Source organism: Carcharhinus amblyrhynchos, chromosome 1 (genome assembly GCF_965287045.1).
Source record: "Carcharhinus amblyrhynchos chromosome 1, sCarAmb.v2.hapA, whole genome shotgun sequence".
In the NCBI taxonomy this organism is placed as follows: domain Eukaryota; kingdom Metazoa; phylum Chordata; class Chondrichthyes; order Carcharhiniformes; family Carcharhinidae; genus Carcharhinus; species Carcharhinus amblyrhynchos.
In genome coordinates, this window is record NC_137324.1 from 81,417,475 (window position 1) to 81,442,705 (window position 25,231).

The 25,231-nt window shown below is 44.2% G+C and overlaps 1 protein-coding gene across 1 annotated transcript in view; it reads left to right on the forward strand.

Moving 5' to 3' along the window:
* Positions 1-3,406: 3,406 nt before the first annotated feature.
* LOC145342369 (tyrosine-protein kinase Tec-like) overlaps positions 3,407-25,231 on the forward strand; it is a 152,824-nt gene continuing 130,999 nt past the window's right edge. The window contains exons 1-2 of the mRNA XM_080187901.1: positions 3,407-3,550; positions 3,684-3,977. The gene's annotated coding sequence lies outside the window, so the exon portion shown is untranslated. The remainder of the gene's footprint in view (positions 3,551-3,683; positions 3,978-25,231) is intronic.

Below are 25,231 nucleotides of genomic sequence, written 5' to 3' on the forward strand. Positions count from 1 at the left end.
AGTCTTCTGTCTTGGCTGACTGTCAGATTCCTAAATCCAATGAATTTATGCAACTTCAGTTGTGGATGAGAACCTATACAGAAAACTGGTGAAACATTCCAAAAGCTCAGAAAGGCTACAAGGGCAGTTAGTGTAACATATACTGGTATTGAATTTGTGCATTGTAGTTTCCATGCTGGTGATCTTCTATGTTATGATCTTTTTTATATGCCTGCTACAAGCGAATTGGAGGGAACAAGGTATACCTCTTTATCTTATTTCTGTATATTTCATGAACACATTTGACATTGTCAGCACAGCAAGAATCAAACGAATTTTGGGAAAATTTGCTGTCCCCCAAAGCTTCTCAGACTCATCTGCTCCTTCCACAACAACATGCACTGCATGTACAGTTTGATATGTCTAATAGCAGTTTCGGTGTGAAGAATAGAGTGAAATAGAATTGTGCCCTAGCCATCCCTCTGTTTGGCATCTTCTCCTCCAGGCTCCTGACATTTGGCTTCCCTGCAGTTATTGAAGGAGCCTACTTACATACCAGGTTAAGACAGTTCGACAATCTAATAATACTAAAAGCGAAGAAAAAAAAGTGTCCTGATCAGAAGACTCCCTTATGCTGATGATACTGTACTAGCTGCCTTCATGGAAAATCAACTACAAAGGCTTATGGATGATCTCTCCCATAGTTGTAGTTTGTTCTCCCTGACTCTAAGCATCAGGAAAGCCATGATCACAAGACAAGGAGCTGCACCTCCACCCTGATCACACTAAATAGTACTTCACTGGAAATGGTTAGCAAGTTCTGCAGTTCTCTGCATCATGGTGACAACAATCTGTCCCTTGATACACGCATATCATCTTTGACTGACTTACAAAGTGTGCATGGAATCACACCAAGCTGACTCTCAGCACCAAGCTGATGGTTTATAAGGCTTGTGTTCTTAGCACTTGGTTGTATGGCTGTAAAACTTGTCAGGTTTACAGCTGTCAAGAAAAGAATCTCAACAATTTCCATTTACACTGTCTGTAGTGATTTATGGGCATTTCCTGGCTGGGCAAAATCATGGACATTGTACTCCTCTGAAAGGTAGAGTTCCCAGGTTGATTAACACTCATCAGACAGATGGAGTTTGTTGGCTCACGCATGCCCACAGGATGTATGACGTTCCACCAAGGACCTTCTGTACAGTGAGGTAGTCTGAGACTGATGGCCAATGGGACATCCAAAGTTCCACGTAAAGGATGCTTAAAGCAAGTCAGGAAAAGCTCTAAACATTGATTATCGCAACTGGGAGTCACTAGCTGATGGCAGAGGAAAATGGTGTCACCTCTTGTGGGTTGATGTGTACCACCACAATGGACCAGTGGCTATGGCAACTTGACAACAGGCGCCAATGCTGAAAACAACTACCCTTACTGATACTTGGAAGATGCACATCTGCCACTCAAGGATTGACCTCTTTAGCTATCAGAAAAGGAGTACCATTTGAAGACGCCCCATCTGAAATAGATTTTCAGTTGCACATTCATTATCATTTGGAGTGGAAGGCTCTGCAAGAAGATTCTGCAAAGACTTAGTTGCACAGGTGTGAACTCAGTGGGCAGAGACTGCAAACCTATTTCAAAAGATCAAGCATGTCATGTTTAAGAATGGGGTTCTTGGAGACTGAAGACAACTAATTTTTGCAGCTTTTTGCATTTATTGACTTACTACAATTTATGTTTCTTTTCTCATTCTTCCACAGGATGTGGGTATTGCTGGCTGGGCCAGCCTTTGTTTCCCCACTCTGAACTGCTCTTGAGAAGGTAACTTAGAGTCATAGAGTCATTGAGGTTTACAGCATTGAAATAGGCCCTTTGGCCGAACTTGTCCATGCCAGTCTTTTTTTAAAACCCCTTAAGCTAATCCCAATTGCCCGTATTTGGCCCATATCCCTCTATACCATCATACCCATGTAACTATTTAAATGCTTTTTAAAAGATAAAATTGTACCCACCTCTACTACTACCTCTGGCGGCTTGTTCCAGCCACTCACCATCCTCTGTGTGAAAAAAATTGCCCCTCTGGACCCTTTTGTATCTCTCCTGTCTCACCTTAAATCTATGCCCTCTAGTTTTAGACTCCCCTACCTTTGGGAAAAGGTATTGTCTATCTACCTTGTCTGTGCCCCTCATTATTTTATAGACCTCTATAAAGTCATCCCGCAGCCTCCTACACTCCAGAGAAAGAAGTCCCAGTCTATCCAGCCTTTCCTTATAACTCAATCTATCATGTCCCAGTAGCATCCTTTTCTGCACTCTTTCTACTTTAATGTTATCCCAAGCAATTGGGATTAGCTTAGGCTTTAAAAAAATGAGTGAGGCATGGACAAGTGCAGAAAAGATTTACTAGGATGCTACCGGAGCTTGATGAAGAGCCTGTTTCCATGCTGTAGACCTCTATGACTCTACCTTCTTGGTTACCCCTTCAAAAAACTCAATTAAATTTGTGAAATATTATTTTCCATTCACAAAGACATGCTGACTGTCCCTAATCAGTCCTTGCATCTCTAAATGGCTGTAGATCCTGTCTCTCAAAATATCTTCCAACAATTTACCCACCACAGATGTGAGGCTCACTGGCCTGTAGTTCTGAGGCTTTTCCCTGCAGCCCTTTTTAAACAAAGGCACAACATTTGCCACTCTCCAAACTTCAGGCACCTCGCCCGTGACTATCGATGATTCAAATATCTTGGCCAGGGGACCTGCAATTTCCTCCCGAGCCTCCACAACGTCCTCGGATATACTTCATCAGGTCGCGGGGATTTATCTACCTTGATGCGCTGTAAGACCACCAGCATCTCCTTCTCTGTAATATGTACACTCCGCAAGACATCACTATTTATTTTCCCAAGTCCCCTATCATCCATGCTTTTCTCAATAGTAAACGCTGATGAGAAATATTCAATTAGGATCTCACCCATCTCTTGTGAATCTGCACGTAGATGACCTTGTTGATGACCTTTAGAGGCCCCACTCTCTCCCTTGTTACTCTTTTGCCCTTTATGTACTTGTAGAAGTTCTTTGGATTCTCCTTTGCCTTATCTACCAAAACAATTTCATGTCCCCTTTTTGCCTTCCTGATTTCTCTCTTAACTCTACTCGGACACCCCCTATATTCTTCCAGAGATTCACTTAATCCCAGCTGTCTATGCATGTCATACGCCTCTTTCTTCTTATTGACCAGGGCCTCAAGAACTTGCGAAGGTTCTTGAACTCAGCAGTCCATGTGGTTTAAATGTACATACGCAGGACTGATAGGAAGGGAGTTCCTGGATTTTGCCACCGCGCCCTGAAGAAGCGGCGAGAGTGTAAATTATGGGTCTTTGACACTATTTCTTGAAACTTAGGACAGATGCTTCCCAGAAGTGTGTGAATAGTTCAGGGAGCCACTGACACCGAAATGCCTGAAAACATTAGGCAAAACAGCGACAATTGGTAGTTTCTGCAGCACTGTATCGGTCATTACACATAGGGTGTAATCGGTCCTACGGTGGAAATTTTGACCAATACAGTAAGGTCTTACGGTTCTCTGTGCACTTCCTTTTACGCAATACTTCAAGCACTTTCATTGAAAGAACTTGATAATCAGCCGGAACTAAATTGTTGTATTTCTGCTTTTCTTTTTTTTTCGCTGAGCCTTCCAGGAACAGCTTGTCCCAGAGTGCTCTAGCTGTTTGGTTACGGTGTCCGCTGAAGCATCCGCTGTGTGTGTGAGGGAGGGAGGGAAGTGTCCGGTTCAGCCCAGGTGGAAAGTGCTGTACTGGAGACAGGGGAAAGCAGCTGCTCCGCTCCTGGGCAGGTGCAGGAAGCGCTCGCGAGGGACCGAACACGCGCACACCTGAGTAGCGGCACGGCTGATTTCACCCAGGAGACCAGTGTGTGCGGACATGGCGAGGAATCCCAGCCGCTCGGTCTGAAACAGTAGCATCCAAGTCAAGGTACAAAACCCGAGGAAAGGGAAATACCCGGTCCTCCTTTTCTTTCGCAAGTAACAAATATGAGTGGAAATGAATCGATTATGGAGTTATTTAGGCAATGAGGATAAATTATGGACGGAGGATTAGTATGAGTGCCGCAATGCAGGAAGTCAACGTTCATATCTCTGTACAAGTTCTATACTTTTGATATTAACTGGCTTGATGTTATGACAAGAATTTCGGGAACTTATGTGTTTTTTTCCCAGGCGTTTTGAGTTTATTTTGCAAACCCCAGGACACGTTTGAAGTGGAACTCCCGCCCCTCCCCCTTTGTTTGCAGGAAGTGTTTTGCTATATTTGCTGTGAACTGATAAGAAAGAACGGCATTTGTGTAGAGAGAGTCGGTTTAACCGTTGTTCATTTCTCTTGCTGTGTTACGAAATAACAGTTTAAAATGAGGCTAGGCGTACTTTTTAAGTCAAAGAGGGAACAATGTGAAAGACATAACAAATACGTTATCGAAGTAAGTGAGAACACTTCTTGACCAGGAAAATTCCACAACTGGAAGGCAACAGAGTAGCTAGTGTGATCTCGGATAAGAGCGTCACATTTGCTGTGACGTCCTTTTACAATTTCTCTGATCTTGGGAGGTCTTTACATAAGATAGGCACATTGATTATCTGTTCGGTAATTTATTTACGAGTTTGTACTTTATACATAGTTTAAACATAGTTCTAGCAGCTGTGTCTAAGTTTGTCTAGCTACTTTAACTATTATATACCATTGAGATTTGTTTTGGCTATCAGAACTAGTTAATTTTTTGAAAGCTAAGTTGCTGTCATACAAAAGTCCCTTTTTAGTTCAAGAAAACTGGTTATAAATTCTGCATTTGCGTTTTTATTACAAATTGAATAACTTGAACAATTATTTTGGTTTGCAAATATTTTACTGTTTGAAAAAGGGTGCAGTCAGATGGTACCTTTTAAATAACGAAGGGACAGATCAGCGAATTTGATATAAACTCTCATCCATACTCTGTATAGCATGACTGAGCTGACTCAAAAGTGTTTCTCAAAACGAATTACTTTTTGTGTTGGTAAATGTAGCAGTCGTTTTACAAACAACATTTCCCCTTAAGCAACCAAACAAACACGTTTACCAACACCGATTGACCCACCCTGGCTGTGCTACATTATTAATAGGAACAATTCGAAATAAACCAAACTGCTGCACCGCTGACATAACACGATACTTTTCCTCTGCTTAACTATTTCTCTTTTTAAGCGTAGTTTCTGCCTCCACTACTCTCTACATTTTGGGGGAAAAAACTTTCAAAGACGTAATTTGTACAAGGACATCAGGGTAATGTGATTATCATTTGGATCATAATCTGGCGTCTTTGGGTTATACTGGAAATTTTGCTTTAAAAAAATGGTTTCCTTGCCATGCCTGCTGACACTAAATCATGGCATCTCATTATCCAAACAGGAAAATATATTTTATTTCTTGCAAAATAAAATTTTCTTAATATTTTCTGCTGTGATGGAAATAGTTCTAGCATTGTACATTTCTCAGTTTCCCATCCCAAGCATGCTGTAGTTGTGCCACTACCTCCTGCTGAGGGTGGGTTTAGAGAAATGGATAATGAAAGGAGTTCATGGACAAAAAGACCCCTTTGCCAGGTGTAGCATATCTTCAAAATGCCCTCTGAAACTGCATTTTCTAATCAGCTATTCTCCACTTCAATACACAGGGGAGAGTTTTGCTGGAATAGCATAATGGTCATTTGTATAGGTAGGGATTAGCAAGGGGTAATGGAGCAGTTAGAAAAGGTAGCCTGATGAATTTATATTATCAGTTCTTTGAGGAACTAATGTCTGCTCTATAATTGGTCATCCAATACTTAGTTGTAGCCTAACTTTTTGTATAAATTAATCTATTAGCTGGATTAAATATTAAACCAAAGTTGAAGGAAAAGTCACATGGCTGTGTAATATTTAAAAAACTGTGCATCGATAAGCCATGATTTTAGAGTTTTTATACTTGTTTTCCAATCCCAAATAGCTTTGCCCCATCGGATCTGTGTAATTGTCTTCAACTCCATAACAGATCTCTGCATCTTGTGCATTGTTGATTTTAGGCACTTCATTTGGTAGCCATGTCGTCACCTGTTTCAGCCCAAAATTTAGAGATTTCTTTCTCAACCTTTCAGCCATTTTACTTTTCTTTCCTCCTTTAGGCCTTTCTTGAAACCTACTTCTTCGTGTCCTGGTATTTCACTCTAAGGGTATTTGCTTTTCACTGAATTGAATCCTTGGTTTCATTTTCTGTTACAACCAAATGCATTAGCTGTTAGTTGCCTGTGCTAAATTACTTTTGTCTGGTCATGCTGTTAACCTGTCTGTATATTTCCCAAAGTCTGAATATTTCTTTTTACGGTTTGATGAATATCCCATTTCATTTCAAATTTTCAAAATTGGACTTTGGAATAGGGTACACAAAATTTAAGCCAAAACAAAACTGAATTCAGTAGTGAACGTTGGGTGCTGCATTCTGGCCTTTCAACCTTAGCAACACCCAATTACTCCAATACCACCTCAATTCCATAAATAGATTTTGCTGATAAATAATAGTAACAAATCAAAGCTGGTTAGCACCACAAGGGGTGTACAAATACTATTCAATACATCTTCATAATGAATTTATGTTAATACTTCATGCTAAAAATAATTGGGTGAAGGTATACATATGATTTTAAGAAATATCATTTCTACATTCCTGAAATCACTGAGTCACACAAGGTAATACTCCCCTGCTATTTGCAGCCTACCCAAGTGACCATTTTCCAGCTGTGAATAAAGATGTTAAGTATCAGAAGACTCCAATCTCTTATGCCCCACCACTGCTGCCAGCAAGAACAGAGAATTTGGCATGCAACTAAATCTCCATTCACTATAGTGGGACTGGAGAATCCCAGCTGTAGGTGAGGATGGAGCATTCCGGCCTATGATTGAGCAACACAGTCAATGCAGTTTTGTCACGTGAAATACAATATATTCCAGCAGGGATTATTTGACTGAGGAATACTGGTTTTCCACAACCTGTCACAAATGTGCAGGCAGCAATTATACCAGGCTACTTCATTTTAAGCTGTTAAATTCAAAATTGGAACATTTGTTCTATATACTTGCATGGTATGTTAGTGTTACTGGCAAGGCCCGTGTTTGTTCCTGTCCCTATTTGGCCTTGAGAAGGTAATGGTGTAAAAGCTGTTGTCTTTAATCACTAAAGTCTGTCTGGTGGAGGTGCACCAACAGCGCTTTTAGGGAAGGAGTTCCAGGTTTTTAAGCTAATTACAGTGAAGTGAACAGCTAAATGGTTTCAAGTTGGGACAGTGTTTGGCTTGGAGGGGAAATTGCAGGTGGTAGTGTCCCCATGAGTCTGCTGTCCCTGTTCTTGGCAGAGGTTGTGAGTTTTGAAAATTCTTTGCAAAGAGCATTAGTGGAGTGCTGCAGGGTACCTTGTAAGTGATACACACTGCTGCCATTGTATCTTGGGTAGTGGGGGGAGCAAATTTTACATTGGTGGATGGGGTGTCAATTGTTGTGTTCTTACAATGATACAATACCCCTTAGGCTTATTTACTGTACAAAGAACCATTCACTCATAGGGATTTGGTAAACACTTTCGTTTATTAAGGTTAGACAGATGTGAGCTGTTGCACATAGAGTTCTGGGGTATATGTGTGTGTGTGTATGTACTGCTTAAAACATAGGTGAAATGAATACAGGGTCACATGGCATGTTTCCCTTCTCATGATGTCATACTGCTAGGCATAAAGGCCTCTTAAAACACCGATCAAGCAAGCTGTGTTATCTTGGATGGTGTCAAGCTACTTCACTATTGCTTTCGAGCTTCACCCATCTGGGCAAATGGAGAGTATTCCGTCACACTTCTCTCTTTTATTCTGTAGATGATGGACAGACTTTAGGGAGTCAGGAGACAAGTTACTTCCCATATCCTCTGATTAGTTCTTGTAACCAGAATATTAATATGGCTGGACCAGTTAAGTTTCTGATGGATGATTGTGGGATTTGACGATGTTAATGCCATTGAGTGTCAAGCGGATGTGGATGGATTTACTTGTTGGAGGTGATTGTTGCTTGAAGTTTGTGACCTAATGATGGAAGGAAGGTCATTGAAGCACCTGAATATGGTTGGGGCTCGGGCATCACTATAGCAATGACCAGGGGCTGAGATAATTGATTTCCAATACCCACATCATCTTCCTTTGTGCTGGGTATGGCTGGAATCAGTGAGGAATTTTCTACCTGATTTGATTTGAATTTTGTCAAGGGTTCTTGATGCCACTGTGATGGAATAGGTGCCAGCTAATTGGCTGGAGGCCGGTAACCCATGCTGTGGAATGCAAAACAGGCTCAAGTAATTCTTAAAATAGAAGCAAAATACTGTGGATGCTAGAATATGAAACAAAAATGAAAAATCTTGGAAAATCTCAATGGGTCTGACAGCAGCTGTAGCAAGAGTGTTGAGCCAATGTTTTGAGTCCAAAGGGTCATCTGGACTTGAAGTCGATTCTCTTTCCACAGATGCTGTGAGACCTCCCACTCCCTAAGAAAAACCAAACAGCATGCCTTAATGACTGTTGGCTGGTGACTCTGACATTCATTGTTATGAAGTGCTTCAAAGGCATGAATCAATTCCAGCTTCCTGGACTACCTAGATCCGCTGCAGTTTGCCTATCACTGCAACAGGTCCACAATAGACTCTGCACTCAACCCTGGAACATCTAGATAACAAGGACATCTTTGTCAGATTCCTATTTATCGACTACAGCTCAGCCGCCAACATTCCTACGAAATGCATCTCCAAACTCCTGGGGCTCAGCGCCTCCCTCTGCAACTGGATCCTGAACTTCCTAACTCAGACCACAATCAGTAAGGATAGGCAACAACATCTCTTCCACGATTATCCTCAACACCGGTGCCCCACAAAGCTGTGTTCTCAGCCCCCTACTAGACTCCTTATACACCTATGACTGTGCAGCCAAATTCCCCTCCAATTTGATTTTCAAGCTTGCTGATGATACCACTGTAGTGGGTTAGATCTCAAACAATGATACAAGTACAGGAATGAGATAGAGAATCTGGTGAACTGGTGTGGCAACAATAATCTTTCCTCAATGTCAGTAAGATGAAGGAGATTGTCATTGACTTCAGGAAGTGTAAAGGAGAACATGCCTACATCAACAGGGATGGAGTAGAAATTGTTGACAGCTTCAAGTGTTTAGGTGACCAGATCACCACCAACCTGTCCTGATCTTCCCCCCTCGCCAACACTATAATTAAGAAAGCTCACCAACGCCTCTACTTTCTCAGAAGACTAAGGAAATTTGGCATATCTGTCCAACTTTTACAGATGCACCAACGAAAGCATTCTTTCTGGTTGTATCACAACTTGGTATGGCTCCTGCTCTGCTCAAGACCTACAAAAGGTTGTGAATGTAGCCCAATCCATCTCACAAACCAGTCTTCCATCCATTGACTCTGTCCACGCTTCCCGCAGCCAGCGTAATTAAGGACTCCATGCACTCCGGACATTCTCTCTTCCACCACCTTCCTTTGGGGAAAAGTTACAAAAATCTGAGGTCACATGCCAAACGACTCAAGAACCGCTTCTTCCCTGCTGCCATCAGACTTTTGAATGGACCGACCTTGCATTAAGTTGATCTTCCTCTACGCTATGACTGTAACACTACATTATGCACTCGCTTGTTTCCTTCTCTATGAACAGTATGCTTTCGGTATAGCACGTAAGAAACAATATTTTTCACTGTATACTACATGTCACAGTAATAAATCAAAATTTAGTGAAGACTGTCCTTTGGAACTCAGGTTACTTCGGAAATGTCGCATGAGGATTGGAGACTAAATCATTGAAAGAAAGGAGCTGAAATTTCTGCAAGTTCAGAGCTTTGAAGGTCTTTGTGGATGAAATTGATGATCTGATTTGATTGGCATTGCTTAGTAAATCCATGAAATATACGTTGCATTTGCTATTTAATATGTTATAATGTCTGCAAATAGCTATTAATTCATAAATGTTTACTTTATGTTGACTTTAGTTTGATAAATTTAAAGTTATACAAAATGAAATCTTGTCCATTGATTTTCTCAGACATCATTCGCTTAGTTTGATTTTTGTTTGATCTCCATGGTTATAACACTACACAGTCAAATGTTGCCTTGATGTCAATTACAATCACTTTCACCTCACCTCCTTGGATTACTTTATTTTATCCTTGTTTGAACCAAGACTAATGTGGTCAGGAGCTGAATGGCCATGGCAGGACCCAAGCTGACCGTTAATGAGCAGGCTTTTGCTGTGGAAATGGTGCTGGAGAGCACTGTAAACAAGACCTTCTATGAGTTTGATTGGGTATAGACTTGTTATGGTGGAATTAAAAATGGACACCTGGCATACACTTGGGTTACTTGGGAAGGGACATTAAGAGGCACTGGCTTTAGGCACAGACAGTTACACAAAAGGTTAAAACCTGCAATATCTGAATTGCCACAACACCAGGTTAAAGTCCAACAGATTTATTTGATGGTAAATGCCACAAGCTTTCAGAGCGCTGTTCCTTCATCAGGTGAGTGGGAAGTCCTGATCAGGAAGTGTGCATATAAAGGCTCACACAGTTTACAGAATACCGATTTAAAATGAGTCTTTACAGCTAATCTGCTATTCAGTTTACAGAATGTTTCCGATCAGAACTTTCCACTCACTTGATGAAGGAACAGTGTTCCAAAAGTTTGTGGCATTTACTATCAAATAAACCTGTTGGACTTCAACCTGGTGTTAGAACATAGAACACTACAGCACAAACAGGCCCTTCGGCCTACGAGTTGCGCCGATCACATCAACACCTACCAACCTACAGACCTATCTATAACCCTCAATCTCATTAAACCCCATATACTCATCCAGAAGTCTTTTAAAAGACCCCAGTGAGTTCGCCTCCACCACCACTGACGGCAGCCGATTCCATTCACTCACCACCCTCTGAGTGAAAAACTTACCCCTAACATCACTTCTGAACTTCCCTCCCTGCACCTTAAATCTGTGTCCTCTCGTAGCAACCATTTCAACCCGGGGAAATAGCCTCTGAGAGTCCACCCTATCTATTCCTCTCAACATTTTGTAAACTTCTATCAGGTCGCCTCTCAACCTTCGTCTCTCCAGGGAAAAGAGTCCCAGCTCCCTCAACCTAACTTCATAAGGCATGCCTCCCAGTCCAGGCAACATCCTTGTAAATCTCCTCTGTACCCTCTCAATAGCTTCTACATCTTTCCTATAGTGAGGCGACCAGAACTGCGCACAATACTCTAAATGAGGCCTGACAAGGGTCTTATAAAGTTGCAGCATTACCTCCTGACTCCTAAACTCAATCCCTCGATTAATGAAGGCCAGTACACCATACGCCTTCTTGACCACCTCCTCCACCTGCGAGGCCGATTTAAGAGTCCTGTGGACCCGGACCCCTAGATCCTTCTGCTCTTCAACACTACTCAGACTTCTGCCCTTGATAGTGTACTCGTTCATCCCGTTGGTTCTGCCAAAATGGACGACTACACATTTATCCGCGTTGAAGTCCATCTGCCACTTCTCCGCCCAGTCCTGCATCCTATCCATGTCCTGCTGCAACTTTTTCCATCCTTCCAGACCATCCACAACACCACCGACCTTAGTGTCATCAGCAAACTTACTTACCCATCCCTCCATCTCCTCATCCAGGTCATTTATGAAAATGACAAACAACAAGGGTCCCAGAACAGATCCTTGAGGCACTCCGCTGGTGACTGACCTCCATTCAGAAAAAGCCCCATCCACAACCACTCTCTGCCTTCTGCAGGCAAGCCAATTCTGGATCCACAAGGCCAAAGGCCCTTGGATCCCATGCCCTCTCACCTTCTCAAGAAGTTGTGAGACTTCTTACTGTGTTTACCCCAGTCCAACACTGGCATCTCTACATCGTATCTGAATTGTTGCAGGAAGCTGATCAGAGCTTGAGGCACTCTGGATTAGAGCAGATCCAGAACAATGAGTCTGATAATAAGGTCAGCGTCAGATGGGGACATAAATGTAACAAGATCAGCCACTGAATGTATAGATCAAAACGAGTCACTGATAGAAGGCATAACTGCATAAATGTATCCATTCTATGAACAACGATATGGTAACAGTCCATGTCCATACCTGTCTGCTTGTAATGATGATTTGTTAACGGCCAATGCCCGAATTGCCTATTGTCTAAAAGGTATAAAAATGATCAACTACCATTATGTAGTTGAGAAGGTAGCTGCCAAGTACTGCAGAGTACTAGTGCTTTCTCCCAAAGCTTTGTCTGAAATAAAACTATATTGTTGAAACTTCCAAATCTGACTCCGAAGTGGTAAATTTCCCACAATAATTGGCGTAGTCGACAAGGATCTCATTGCTGGTAAGCTTAATCGATTGGCTATGGGTGGAAAGCCGGAGGAGAGATCACTGAATCTGTGGGAGTCAGATGGGGTCAACAATACAGATTAAAAGAGGTTAAAAATTAAGGGGCAGTTATAATGATAAGTATTGATTGTATATGGTATAGCGATAAGTACAACTGCTCACTGTGACAAGTAACCGTTACTTGTGCTGACCAACTGGAGGACAAGGAAGTGCCTGTCTTAAACGCGCAGCCTTAGACCAGTTGTTAAGGGGGGAAATCTCCCATGTGAAGGTCAGGACCATGAAGTGGGCATAGAGGCACCAAGGGCACTTAGGATTGTGAAGCACAAGTGGCAAAGGTGGGTTAACATCAAACTCTGTAGTGGTGAACAAATGCAGAGTTGCCACCTGTTTGCATGAAAATTCGTATAGTTGGGTACTGGATTGTTTGCATGCGACAGCGGCCTCGACAAGCTGGCTAAACCAGGTGAGGGTAGCCGACGAGTCTCAACCCTAGGTGAGATAGGGAGTTGTCGACCCTAGCATGTGAAGATGAGTCTGGTGGATTGAGCGGACGAGACCAACGGAAGGTCCAACGGTCAAGAAGGCGGCCTCTGCAAGTGTCGTGGAACGCGAAGAGCAGGACAAGACACAGAAGACATCCTGGTCATCCACTGCACCTAGTCCCACCTCCAGCTGTCTTGACTCTTGTCTTGCCACTGGATCTGGATGGGAATTGGGAAGTGGGAATGAGGCTGACGCTGCGCAACTCTCCCTCACTTTAATCCAAATCAGGCACTAGTTTCAACATCATCCTCGGGCGATGGGCGAGCGATGAAGCAGCAGGTGTAGATACACTGGGAGCTATAGTCACGAACCTGCACACAGGCGGCTCAGGTCTAATGGTCATTTTCCTCTGACCAAAGCAGCAGTGAAACTCAATGTCTACCTGGGCGACAGAGTAGTCCTCCACAGGAACGCACTGCTCACCTCTGTAGAATGAGGAAGGGGCTAGAAAAGGTGCCCTAAACATTGACTGCTTCACTACACCCTGGCCAGTTTACCGCGACTGGTGGGAATCTCATCTTGCGGTCGAACAAACAAAATAAAACACAAGGTGACACCACTTATCATTGGCACTTGGAACGTGCACACGCTTTTGGACAACCAAGAGAGAAGAACAGCCTTAGTTGCCAGAGAGCTTGAAAGATACAACATTGACATTGCAGCCCTGAGCGAAACTCGTCTTGTCAACATAGGTCAGTTGACTGAAACTGGAGGTGGATGCGCTTTTCTCCAGAGACGTTGCGGCAGTGATCAGCGTCGTGATGCTGGAGTTGGATTCACTGTCAGGAGTCACCTTGTTCAGAAACTTGATAGTCTACCCAAGGGTGTGAACGACCGGCTTATGACATTACAGCTTTTGCAACAGAACAGAAGTCAAGCCACCCTGATCAGCATCTATGCCCCCACAATAAACAACCCAGACGAGATGAAAGACAAGTTCTACGAAGAACTAGACTCCCTACTATCAGCAGTGAGCAGTACCAACAAGCTGATCTTGCTTGGTGATTTTCAATGCAAGAGTAGGGTGTGACTCTGCAATCTGGCAGGGAGTCATTGGGAGGCAAGGGGTGGGCAAGTGTAACAGTAATGACCTATTCTTACTGAAGGCCTGTGCAGCACACAACCTCCCGTCTGCCTACCCGTAACAAGACGACCTGGATGCACCCCCTCTCTAAGCATTGGCATCTTATCGACTGTCATTGTCGGGAGAAAAGACAGGATGTCAGAGTGACCAAGGCCATGTGTGGTGCTGACTGCTGGACAAATCACAGGCGCATTGTCTCCAAAATGCATCAGACCCAAGAGGCGACCACAAGGAAGTAAGGTTATGAAAAGAATCAGTGCGGCCAAGCTAAAGAAGCATAGCTTCAGAACTGGCTGAAGACTTAAAAATCAAGCTTGCTGATCTACACCTTGCAGGCAGCGCTGAGGACGACTGGGAACGCTTGAGGGATGCTATCCGTACGTCTGCGCTGAAGATGCGCAAGCAGCATGATTGGCTCTACTTGTTGAAAAACACTGTCTTCATCGGGCCTGTCAGAACGACCCATCTTCAGCTGCCAAGAAAAATGCTTTTACCAGTGCTTGCAGGACAGTCCAGAATAAACTGCATAAGATGCAGGATGCCTGGCTGAGCGCCAAGGCAGACGAAATACAGGGATCCGCTGACAGAAACGACTTGAACGGTTCTATGAAGCCCTCAACACTCTCTCTACAGACCTCAATCTCTCGGGAATTCCCCCTCCTGAGTACAGATGGTACAACTCTCATTACAGAGAAGGCTCAGATCCTGTGGAGATGGGCTGAACACTTTTGAAGCCATCCTCAACCAACCGTCATCTATTAACGATGAGGCAATAGACAATATTTCCCAGGTTGATATCAACAGTGCCAAGGATTTTCCACTGTTAGTAGTCGAAGTCATGAAAGCTGTCAGCCAGTTTTCCAGGGGCAGATCCATACCCGCAGAGATCTATAAAGCTGCTGGTCCTGTACTTATCGAACAGCTCACCGACTTGTTCCAGTCTTTTTGAAAGCAAGAATCCCTTCCTCAGGAACTTAAAAACTGCAGCATGCGACGGTGCAGAGGGACCTCGGGGTCCTTGTGCATGAGTTGCAAAAACCCAGCCTACAGGTGCAGCAGGTGGTCAGGAAGGCAAATGGGATGCTGGCCTTCATAGCGAGGAGGATTGAATATAAAAGTAGGGAGGTCTTGCTGCAGCTGTATAGGGCACTGGTGAGGCCGCAGCTGGAGTACTATGTGCAGTTTTGGTCGCCGCACTTACGCAAGGATATTTTGGCCTTGGAGGGAGGCAGAGGAGGTTTACTAGGCTGATACCGGAGTTGAGGGGGTTGAACTATGAGGAGAGGCTGAATAAACTGGGCTTGTACTCATTAGAGTTTAGAAGAATGAGGGGAGATCTCATTGAGACATATAAGATGATGAATGGGATGGATAGGATAGAGGTGGAGAGACTCTTCCCGCTCAGAAAGGACAGTAGGACTAGAGGGCACAGCCTCAGGATAAAGGGGGGGGCGGTTTAGAACGGAGTTGAGGAGGAACTTCTTCACTCAAAGGGTGGTGAATCTCTGGAATTCTCTGCCCGTTGAAGTGGTGGAGGCTGCCTCGCTAAATATTTTTAAGACGTGGGTTGATAGGTTTTTGATAGGCAAGGGGATTAATGGTTATGGGGAGAGGGCGGGGAAGTGGAACTGAGACATGACAGATCAGCCGTGATCTTATTGAATGGCGAGGCAGGCTCGAGGGGCTAGATGGCCTACTCCTGCTCCTATTTCTTATGTTCTTAAAAATGCTTCCATCGTACACCTCTACAAGAGGAAGGGCAATCAGCAAGTATGTGACAACCACTGAGGAATCTCACTGCGCTCCATCACAGGACAAACCCTTGCAAGAGTCCTGCTAAATCGCCTGGTCACTCATCTGGAGCTGGGCCTGCTTCCAGAGTCACAGTGTGGCTTCCACAAAGGTCATGGGACTACTGACATGATTTTTGCTGTGTGCCAACTTCAGGAGAAGTGTCAGGAGCAGAATCGCGAGCTCTGCACAACCTTTGACCTTGCAAAAGCCTTTGACACTAAGCTGACAAGGCCTGGGGAGGACCATGTCAAAGTTTGGCTGCCCATCCCCACACACACACACACACACACACACACACACACACACACACACACACACCCCAAATTCATTCATCTGGTACGTCACTTCCATGATGGCCAGAGTACTGGATGGCGGAGAATCCTCTGAGGCATTCCCAGTCACCAATGGCATCAAACAGGGCTGTGTGCTTGCACCCACACTGTTCAGCATGATGTTTACTGCTATGCTGAATGATGCCTTCCAGGACAGTGTTGCTGGAATCAGCCTCAAGTACAGAGTTGATGGGAAGCTCTTCAAGCTATTACCAAAGTGAAAGAGACTGTTCTGAGAGATTTCCTCTTTGCCAATGACTGCGCCCTGTATGCTGGCGCAGAGCCAGAGATGCAAGTCAGAATGGACAAATTTTCCATGGCTTGTGGCAACTTTGGACTCACCATCAACATTAAAAAGACCAAAGTCATGCACCAGCCTGCTCCTCATGCACCGTACACGGAACCCATAATCACAATCAAAGGGCAGAAACTACAGACAGTGGACCAGTTCACTTTATCTTTGCAGCACCCCCTCCCAAGCAGTGACTATTGATGCAGAAGTTAACTGCAGAATAACAAAGGCAAGTTCTGCTTTTGGTAAACTGTGCTCCACTGTATGGGAATGTCGAGGAATCAGCCCAGCAACAAAACTGAAGGTCTATAGTGCCGTGATATTCACTACCTTTCTGTGTGCCTGTGAAACGTGGACTGTGTATCGATGAGCTGTCTTGCATGCCTATCGTTTCCACATGACTTGTCTTCACAGAATATTATGCATCTGGCAAGACAAAGTACCAGACACTGAAGTTCTCTCTAGAGCAAGTCTACCATCAGTCCACACGCTGCAGATGAGAGCGCAGACCCGGTGGGCAGGTCATGTCATCCGTATGTCAGACGAGCAGATACCCAAGCAGCTCCTTTTTGGGGAACTCTCTGCTGGAAGACGCTTGCATGGAGGGCAGAAGAAACATTTCAAAGACATGCTGAAGGCCTCCCTGAAGTCGCTTGACATTGACATGACCACCTGGGAAATGCTGGCACAACTGCCCTACCTGGCGCTGCCTTATCCACCAAGGCTGTCGAGCTTGAATTTAGTGAGCGGGGGTGGGGGGGAGAATGGGCAGCCAAGGTGCATTGCTGAAGCACAACTTAAGCGCGAGCTACGCAAGTTCAGAGCCACCAGCGCAACAACTACAGTGTCTACACAAGTCTGTCCAATATGTGCCAGGACATTCCGTGCCCGAATTGGCCTGATCAGTCATCTTTGGACACACCATAACCAGCGTCAAAGTGACTAACGGTTTCAAGATCTTCATCGATTGACAATGGACGAACAACAACTGAACTGTCAATGTTGTAAAGTGGTACTGAAAAGGAGCTGATGAACCCTGACTTAGAGCCGGACTCCGGTGGAGAAACACATTGAGGCAGTAATAGTGGAGCTGTGAATATAAATTGAAACCCTGCGATGGTAGTGAAACATAGTGCAGAGTAGTAATAGCGGGCAGAGTAGTGAAGTCCCTATGGTAGAGAGCACACTTTACTAGGGAGTAATCGTGGCCGTATGATGCCTAAAACACGTTGCCAAGAAGGCATAGTGACTGGGGGTAGTGAAGTTGGCAAGATGACAGATAAAGAAGCTGAGAGGATCTCTTATGTATGTGACAGGCAAGCTTGAATTATGAGGATGCAAAGGGATGGCTGGGATCTTCTCAGACCTTAGAACAGCAGAAAAAGTGGATGATGGGGAAAAGAGAAAGAAGACGAGTATTATTAGTACATCAGTTAGTTGGTCTAATTGAGCAAGTAGTCGCCTCTACTTAAAAAGTGGAGTGAAGTTAAAAGATTAGAGTTAGAATCCAGAGTAAGGGAACTGGAGAAACGAAACCCAGTGTTAGAAGAGAATCAATGGAGAGGGGAAACTGTTCCTCGACCTCCTTATGAATTTACACAACGGGGACCAACTGCTCCTCCAGAGGAGTGGGAAGCATTAGAACATAACGTAGCGCCAGTAACCCGAGGGGGAACAGATGTGTAGCCAAAGGCAAATTATAAACCATTCACCCCAGGTGAGAGGCAGCAGATAATGGCTTCCCTTGGTAAACTAAAACCTAGAAGCGCAAACACTAAGTTCTGGGAAGAATTGGATACAATGTGGGTAGGACACCAATACAATCTGAGAGACATACACCAACTAGTCAGGGCAGCCTGTCCAGTGGATAAGTGGAGGCAGGTAGCAGGTGGACCCACTGCTCCTCCAGCCCAGGATTATAGTGGGGAATCGTGGACACGTATCGCCCTGACAGCAGAAATAGATGCCCAACAGGCACCCTTCACCCAGTTTAAGACAGAAAATCAGAGAGTATTAGGGAATGCTCCTACTAACTGGAGCAGAATTACCACCACCAAACAGCTAAAGGGAGAAGGAGCTTCTGAGTTTGGGGAATGGTTGTTCCAAGTATATCAGGAATGCTGAGGGCAAGTCGTGGGGATCGAGCCTTCATCCAGGCTTTCAAGGATGGACTCTCTGCTCACCAAACCATCCTAAAAATGGGAGTGATTATGTCCCAAGATTATGATAAATTGGTAGAATGGGCTCGTGGCGTACTGAGAGGCGGAGAGGAGAAATCCCAGACAAGAGTAATGCTAGAAATAGTAGCCACTTGCAGTAACGGGAACAGAGCTAAGTCCAAACTGACTTGCCGCAATTGTGGCTGACAGGGCATTTTGCGAAGGAAACAGATTTGGGATCTGTGGGAAACATTGTAATCACTGTAGTAAACATGGTCACGCAGAAGCAGTGTTTTTGGTAAACGTGGGAGATCGGAACATCCTCAATCGGATCCACGATCACAGCAGAACCGGAGGAACCAAGGAACTGCTGAGGTCAGTAAGATTGATGGTCTGCAGTCCCCATTCATAAGGGTAAGAAGGAGAGAAGGATTTATGTGTCTGCACTAGTAGGGGGCAGGCAAGGCGAGATGCTGGTGGACACAGGAGCATCCATATCCGTCACCGACCTACACGTACCAAGTAAAATGATTTGCCTAACCGGGATAGGAGGGAACAAAACACCCACCTACTTGAGCGAGACCACATTAGTAGAAATAAATAATCTGTATATACCAATGAGGTTTAATGTGTGTAAAAATAATGAGGGTACAATAATGGGAAATGATATGCTGAAAGAATGAGATTTTGATAGACTGTGGAAAGGGAGAATTAATCTGGCCAAAACAGGACAGTCGAAAACTAGAATAGGGAAACTCAAGTCACCTTGAAACTTTTAAGGTGGCCATAGTCTCCGCCAGAGATTGGGAATTAGAGACAGGAGAGTTTGGAGCCTCCATCCCTGGAGTATGGGCTAAAACAAAGTTAAGTACCAGCTTGACTAAAATGGACCCAATAAAGGTTCCTGGACCGGAGCATAAGCCCCACTGACAATACCCAATAAAACCCAGAAGCAGAGAAAGCTGTAGTGGAGATAGTTAAAGGGGTAGTGGAGATAGTTAAAGGGTTAGTGGAAAAAGGAATTCTGAGAGAAACCATGAGTGTCACTAACTCCCCAACCTGGCTGATGAGTAAATCTGACAGAAGCTCACGATAGATTACACTGGATTCAATAAAGTCACACCCAAGTTGCACCCCATTGTAGCAAGCCCCTCAACAATCCTCAATGGACTGTCATAGAAGCACAAAGTATTCACAGTTTTGGATATTGCCTACGGATTCTGGTGCCTACCCTTGGATCCTGAATCACAAGACAAATTCGCCTTTACAGTGGGACGCTAATAGTACAGTTGGACTTCCCTACTGCAGGGATTCCACAACAGCCCCACTATCTTCCATTGAGTAATGAGTGACATCCTGAACAGGGTAGAACTGCCAGAGGGTAGCATGATCCTACAATATGTAGCTGATGTCTTAATAGCTTCAGAATCCAAGTCAGGACATCGAGAAGCACTATATCTAGTATTAAACAAACTAAAAACCACAGGGTTAAAGGTGAGCCCCAAAAATCGGGAAAACACAAGTCGTGTACCTAGGACACCTTATATCCCAAGGGCTTAAAGAAATGCCAACAGATTGAAAGAAGGCAATACAACAAATGCCGTGACCTGTCACCCTAAAAGGAGTTGGGAAGGTGCGAGGATTGTTTAGCTGTAGCTGAAGTTTTATACCGGGATTTGCAAAATTGGCAGAACTTATACAAAGACTCACCAAAGAGGGAAAACCAACTTTAAATCCCATAGAATGGGGACCCGAGCAGGAAGAGACAACAAACTAAAAACAGAGCTGATATCAGCCCCTGGGCTAGGATTACCAGATTCTAATAAAAACTTCCACATCCATTGTAGTAATGAGAGAGATTCCATTCTGCAGTGGTAACACAGAACCATGGCGACAGAAGGAGACCTATAGGTTACTATTCAAGGACTGGTAGTCACCACACTGCCAAGGTGCATAGCTGCCTTGGATTGCGCTGCCTGGGCCATAAAGGTTAGCGCACCACTAATAATGTCAGGGAATCTAATTTTTCACACCATACACACCCTGGTGGAAAGCTGAGGTCCGTCTCAAACCTAAGGGCTAAATGCTAAATGGGAAGCTGCCCTCCTATCTCCAAGCAAATCCGTAAAAATAATAAGAGACACAGGAAATAACCTAGCAGAAGGGATTTTAGATGTAGGAGAGCCATACAATTGTGGGGATATAGATATGGACGTAGAAGAAGGTAGGATAAAGGATGCACCTTTAACAACAGCTGAGAAGACTCTTCTTGTAGATGGTTCACGCAAATATGTGGAAGGATCACCCTGGACAGGGCGGGCAGTCGTAAATGACAAACTAGAAACACTAAGGTCAGAAAGGATTGATGGAGATCTATCCGTGCAAATGGCAGAATTAGTGGCACTCTCACGGGCACAAGTGTTATCTGAAGGCAAAACGATAAACACATGTACAGATAGTTGGTACGTGTTCGGGATAATACATGACTATATGACAGCATAGGGTAGAAGGGGGTTCACAACCACGGGAGGAACCCCTATTAAACACCAACAAATAATTGAGGCATTGTTAAAAGCTAATGAGAAACTTCGGAGCTGCAGTAATCAAAATTAAAGCACACCAGAAAGAGATAACCTGGACTGGTTAAATTTCAGAGGGAGCCAAGCCACAGAGCAGCACAGTTAGCCATAGAACAGGAGACAGTTGGTGAGCTGCCAGTAGCAGTAACAGAACAGACAGAAGATGAAATAGATATCGGGACTTATATGAGGATACCTTGAAGGAGGAAAAGGAGAAGTGGGAAGCACAGGGAGCGATCAAAAGGACTGATAACATTTGGAGACGAGAAGATAAGGTAATAGCATCAGAGTGCATACAAAACATCCTACTGGAACTACAGCATGGACTCTCACGTGCGGATAGAGAGGCCATGTTAACTAGTATAGGGAAGGAGTAGTGCTGTAAAGAAGTGGGAAGAGACTTAGCCCGACACTGACGAGCGTGCAACAGAACCTTGGTTGACCCATAAAAATTAAGACGGGACACCAGTCCTGACCAAAGGGGCTTGAGAAACATCTGCAAATGTAGTTCATAGGGCCACTACCACAATCTCATGGCAAAGCCTATTGTCTGGTTATTATAGACCAGTTCACCAAAGGGGTAGAAGCATTCCCTATCACAAATTGTACTGCTACCACGGTGGCTCGAATATTGGCAGAAGAGGTAATCTCTAGATGGGGAGTACCCCTACAAATCGATTCAGACCAAGGGATGCACTTCACTGGAAAAGTGGTAAAAGCGGTATGCCAATTGATGGGGATAAAACAAAAAATTCACATCCCTTACCACCCACAAGTTCTAGAATGGTGGAATGTACGAATAGAATACTTAAGAATGCATTAGCTAAAGCCATACAAACATCGGGAAAAATGTGAACAGAAACATTGCCCGCTATTATTAATGAGGCTAAGAGCTACCACAAACTGGACAACAAGATTAACCCCTTATGAACTGATGACAAGATGGGCGATGCAATTACCAGAAAGCATCATAACAGGTGGGACCGATATAGGTCCACTAAAAGATAAAATCAGAAGATGTGTTTTGGAACTAAGCGCCCAACTAAAGGGATTCACGAATTGGTAAAAGATAATCAAGAAAAAAGAGATGCACAGAGCTTGAAATGCTCCCTGACGTCCTAACAGTGGGAAGTCGCGTCCTAGTAAAAACATTACCTGACAAACCAGGATTTGCACCAAAATGGAATGGGCCATATGAAGTTATAATTAGTGGAGACACCTGTGCCCCTCTAGACATAAGAGGGAAAGGTATATGGAAACATTGGACCCAGCTGAAATTACACAAAGGAATCAATGAATGAATTAAGGTGACCAAATTGATTTCCCCAAAACAGGTGAACACTGCAAGCAACAATAGCTGACACGTTCAGGTTGACAGTATAACTTTTGAAAATTGTGTAACTTGCCATATTGGGATTGATACTTGCTTGTTGCGGACATGTATGAGATCACGTATGTAACTGTATTACTCTGCATTGTCGCGAATGTAAATTTGGGTGCAGGGGGCTTTAACAGGTGGGAGGAGGAGCTTGCTCGGATAATGCAAGCTATTTGCTTTGTTTTCCGGGGCAGGGATGGGGATGTGCATATACCTTGGTCCCCAAGAATGATCCCTGCGTACAGATGCAGTATGTCCGTCAGCACTAGCAGGTAAATAGGGATCAGTTTACTTGCACCTGTGATGAACAAAAATGCCTGAATGTAACGGCTGGGAGACAGCTCATTTATGGGCAATGTAATGGGACTCATGTCAGCTCAGCCAAATGGACATGCCCATTTGATACTTAGCAGATGGTGGGATCAAATGGGCAGTCAAGTAAACCGGGCAGTTGGCGGTATACACAAACTAATAATCAGGACACTAAATGCTACTGGGTTAAGAAGGAATTTGTATTCCTCTTCGATGGTACTTACGTGACAGAAACACCAACCCTCCCGATTCTTTTTGCAATAGGAGCAATAGGACCACTTACTGTTCCATGCCCTCGGAGGGGGCATATTTGGAGAAAGATAGTAACCCAGGCCATCAGCAAAGAATTCTGCGCTGATTGGGAAACCCCGGGCACAATGGGATCATCACTGGGATACGGGTTCTTTGGAGCCCTATTTCGGGGTGGAGGGGGAGTAATCAGTGCAAAAAATAGGAATCGTATTGTTTGTGGACTAACAGTCCTGGGAAACAGCACTTCAGAGGCACTGGAGGCTGTCAACCAAGAAATGGTTAAACTGAGATTATACGCACAGCAGATACAATATGCAGCGGATTACCAGTTAGCACAACAAGGGGGAATATGTACAATCATAGGAAACAAATGCATAATCTATGTCACAGTTGAATATAAGAACTTTAGAAATAGGAGCAGGAGCAGCCATCTAGCCGTTCGAGCCTGCCTCACCATTCAATAAGATCATGGCTGATCTGAAGTGGATCAGTTCCACTTTCCTGCTTTCTCCCCATAACCCTTAATTCCCCTGTCTATCAAAAACCTATAGAACATTACAGCGCAGTACAGGCCCTTCGGCCCTCGATGTTGCGCCGACCAGTGGAACCAATCTAATGACCCTTTAACCTAAACTATTCCAATGTTATCCATATGCTTATCCACTGACCATTTGAATGCCCTTAAAGTTGGCGAGTCCACAACTGCTGCAGGCAGGGCATTCCATGACCTTACTACCCTCTGAGTAAAGAACCTACCTCTGACATCCATCCTATAATTACCCCGCCCCTTAATTTAAAGCTATGTCCCCATGTGTTAGCCATCACCATCCGAGGTAAAAGGCTCTCACTGTCCACCCTATCCAATCCTTTGATCATCTCGTATGCCTCAATCAGGTCACCTTGTAACCACCTTCCCTCCAATGAAAATAACCTCAAGTCCCTCAGCCTTTCCTCATAAGACCTACCCACCATACCAGGCAACATCCTGGTAAATCTCCTCTGCACCCTTTCCAATGCCTCCACATCTTTCTTATAATGCGGCGACCAGAACTGTACGCAATACTCCAAGTGTGGCCGCACCAGAGTTTTGTACAGTTGTAACATGACCTCACGGCTCTGAAATTCAATCCCGCTACCAATAAAAGCTAACACACCATACGCCTTCTTAACAACCTTATCAACCTGGGTACCAACTTTCAGGGAGCTATGCACATGTACCCCGAGATCTCTCTGCTCGTCAACACTACTAAGAATCCTTCCATTAGCCTTACATTCTGTACTCCTGTTATTCTTACCAAAGGAATCACCTCACACTTCTCCGTATTAAACTCCATCTGCAGCTTATCTATGTCTCTCTGCAAACTGTAACATCCATCCTCACTGTCTACAACTCCTCCAACTTTGGTGTCATCAGCAAATTTACTAATCCATCCTTCTACACCCTCATCTAGGTCATTCATAAAAATGACAAACAGCAGTGGCCCCAAAACAGATCCTTGAGGTATACCACTTGTAACTGAACTCCAGGTTGAATATTTCCCATCAACCACCACCCTCTGTCTTCTATCAGCTAGCCAATTCCTGATCCAAACTGCTAAATCACCCTCAATCCCATGCATCTGCATTTTCTGCAATAGCCTACCATGGGGAACCTTATCAAACGCTTTGCTAAAATCCATATACACCGCTATCTACCCGTGACTTAAATATATTCAACGAGGTAGTCTCCACCACTTCAACGGGCAGAGAATTCCAGAAATTCACCACCCTTTGAGTGAAGAAGTTCCTCCTCAACTCTGATCTAAACTGCCCCCCCCCCCTCACCCATCTTGAGGCTGTGCCTTCTGGCCCTGCTATCCTTTCTAAGCAGGAAGAATCTCTCTACCTCTACACTGTCTATCCCCTTCGTTATCTTATACGTCTCTACAAGATCCCCCCTCAATCTTCTAAACTCCAACAAGTACAGACCCAGAGTATTTAGTCTCTCTTCATAGGCCAACCCTGTCATCTGTGGTATC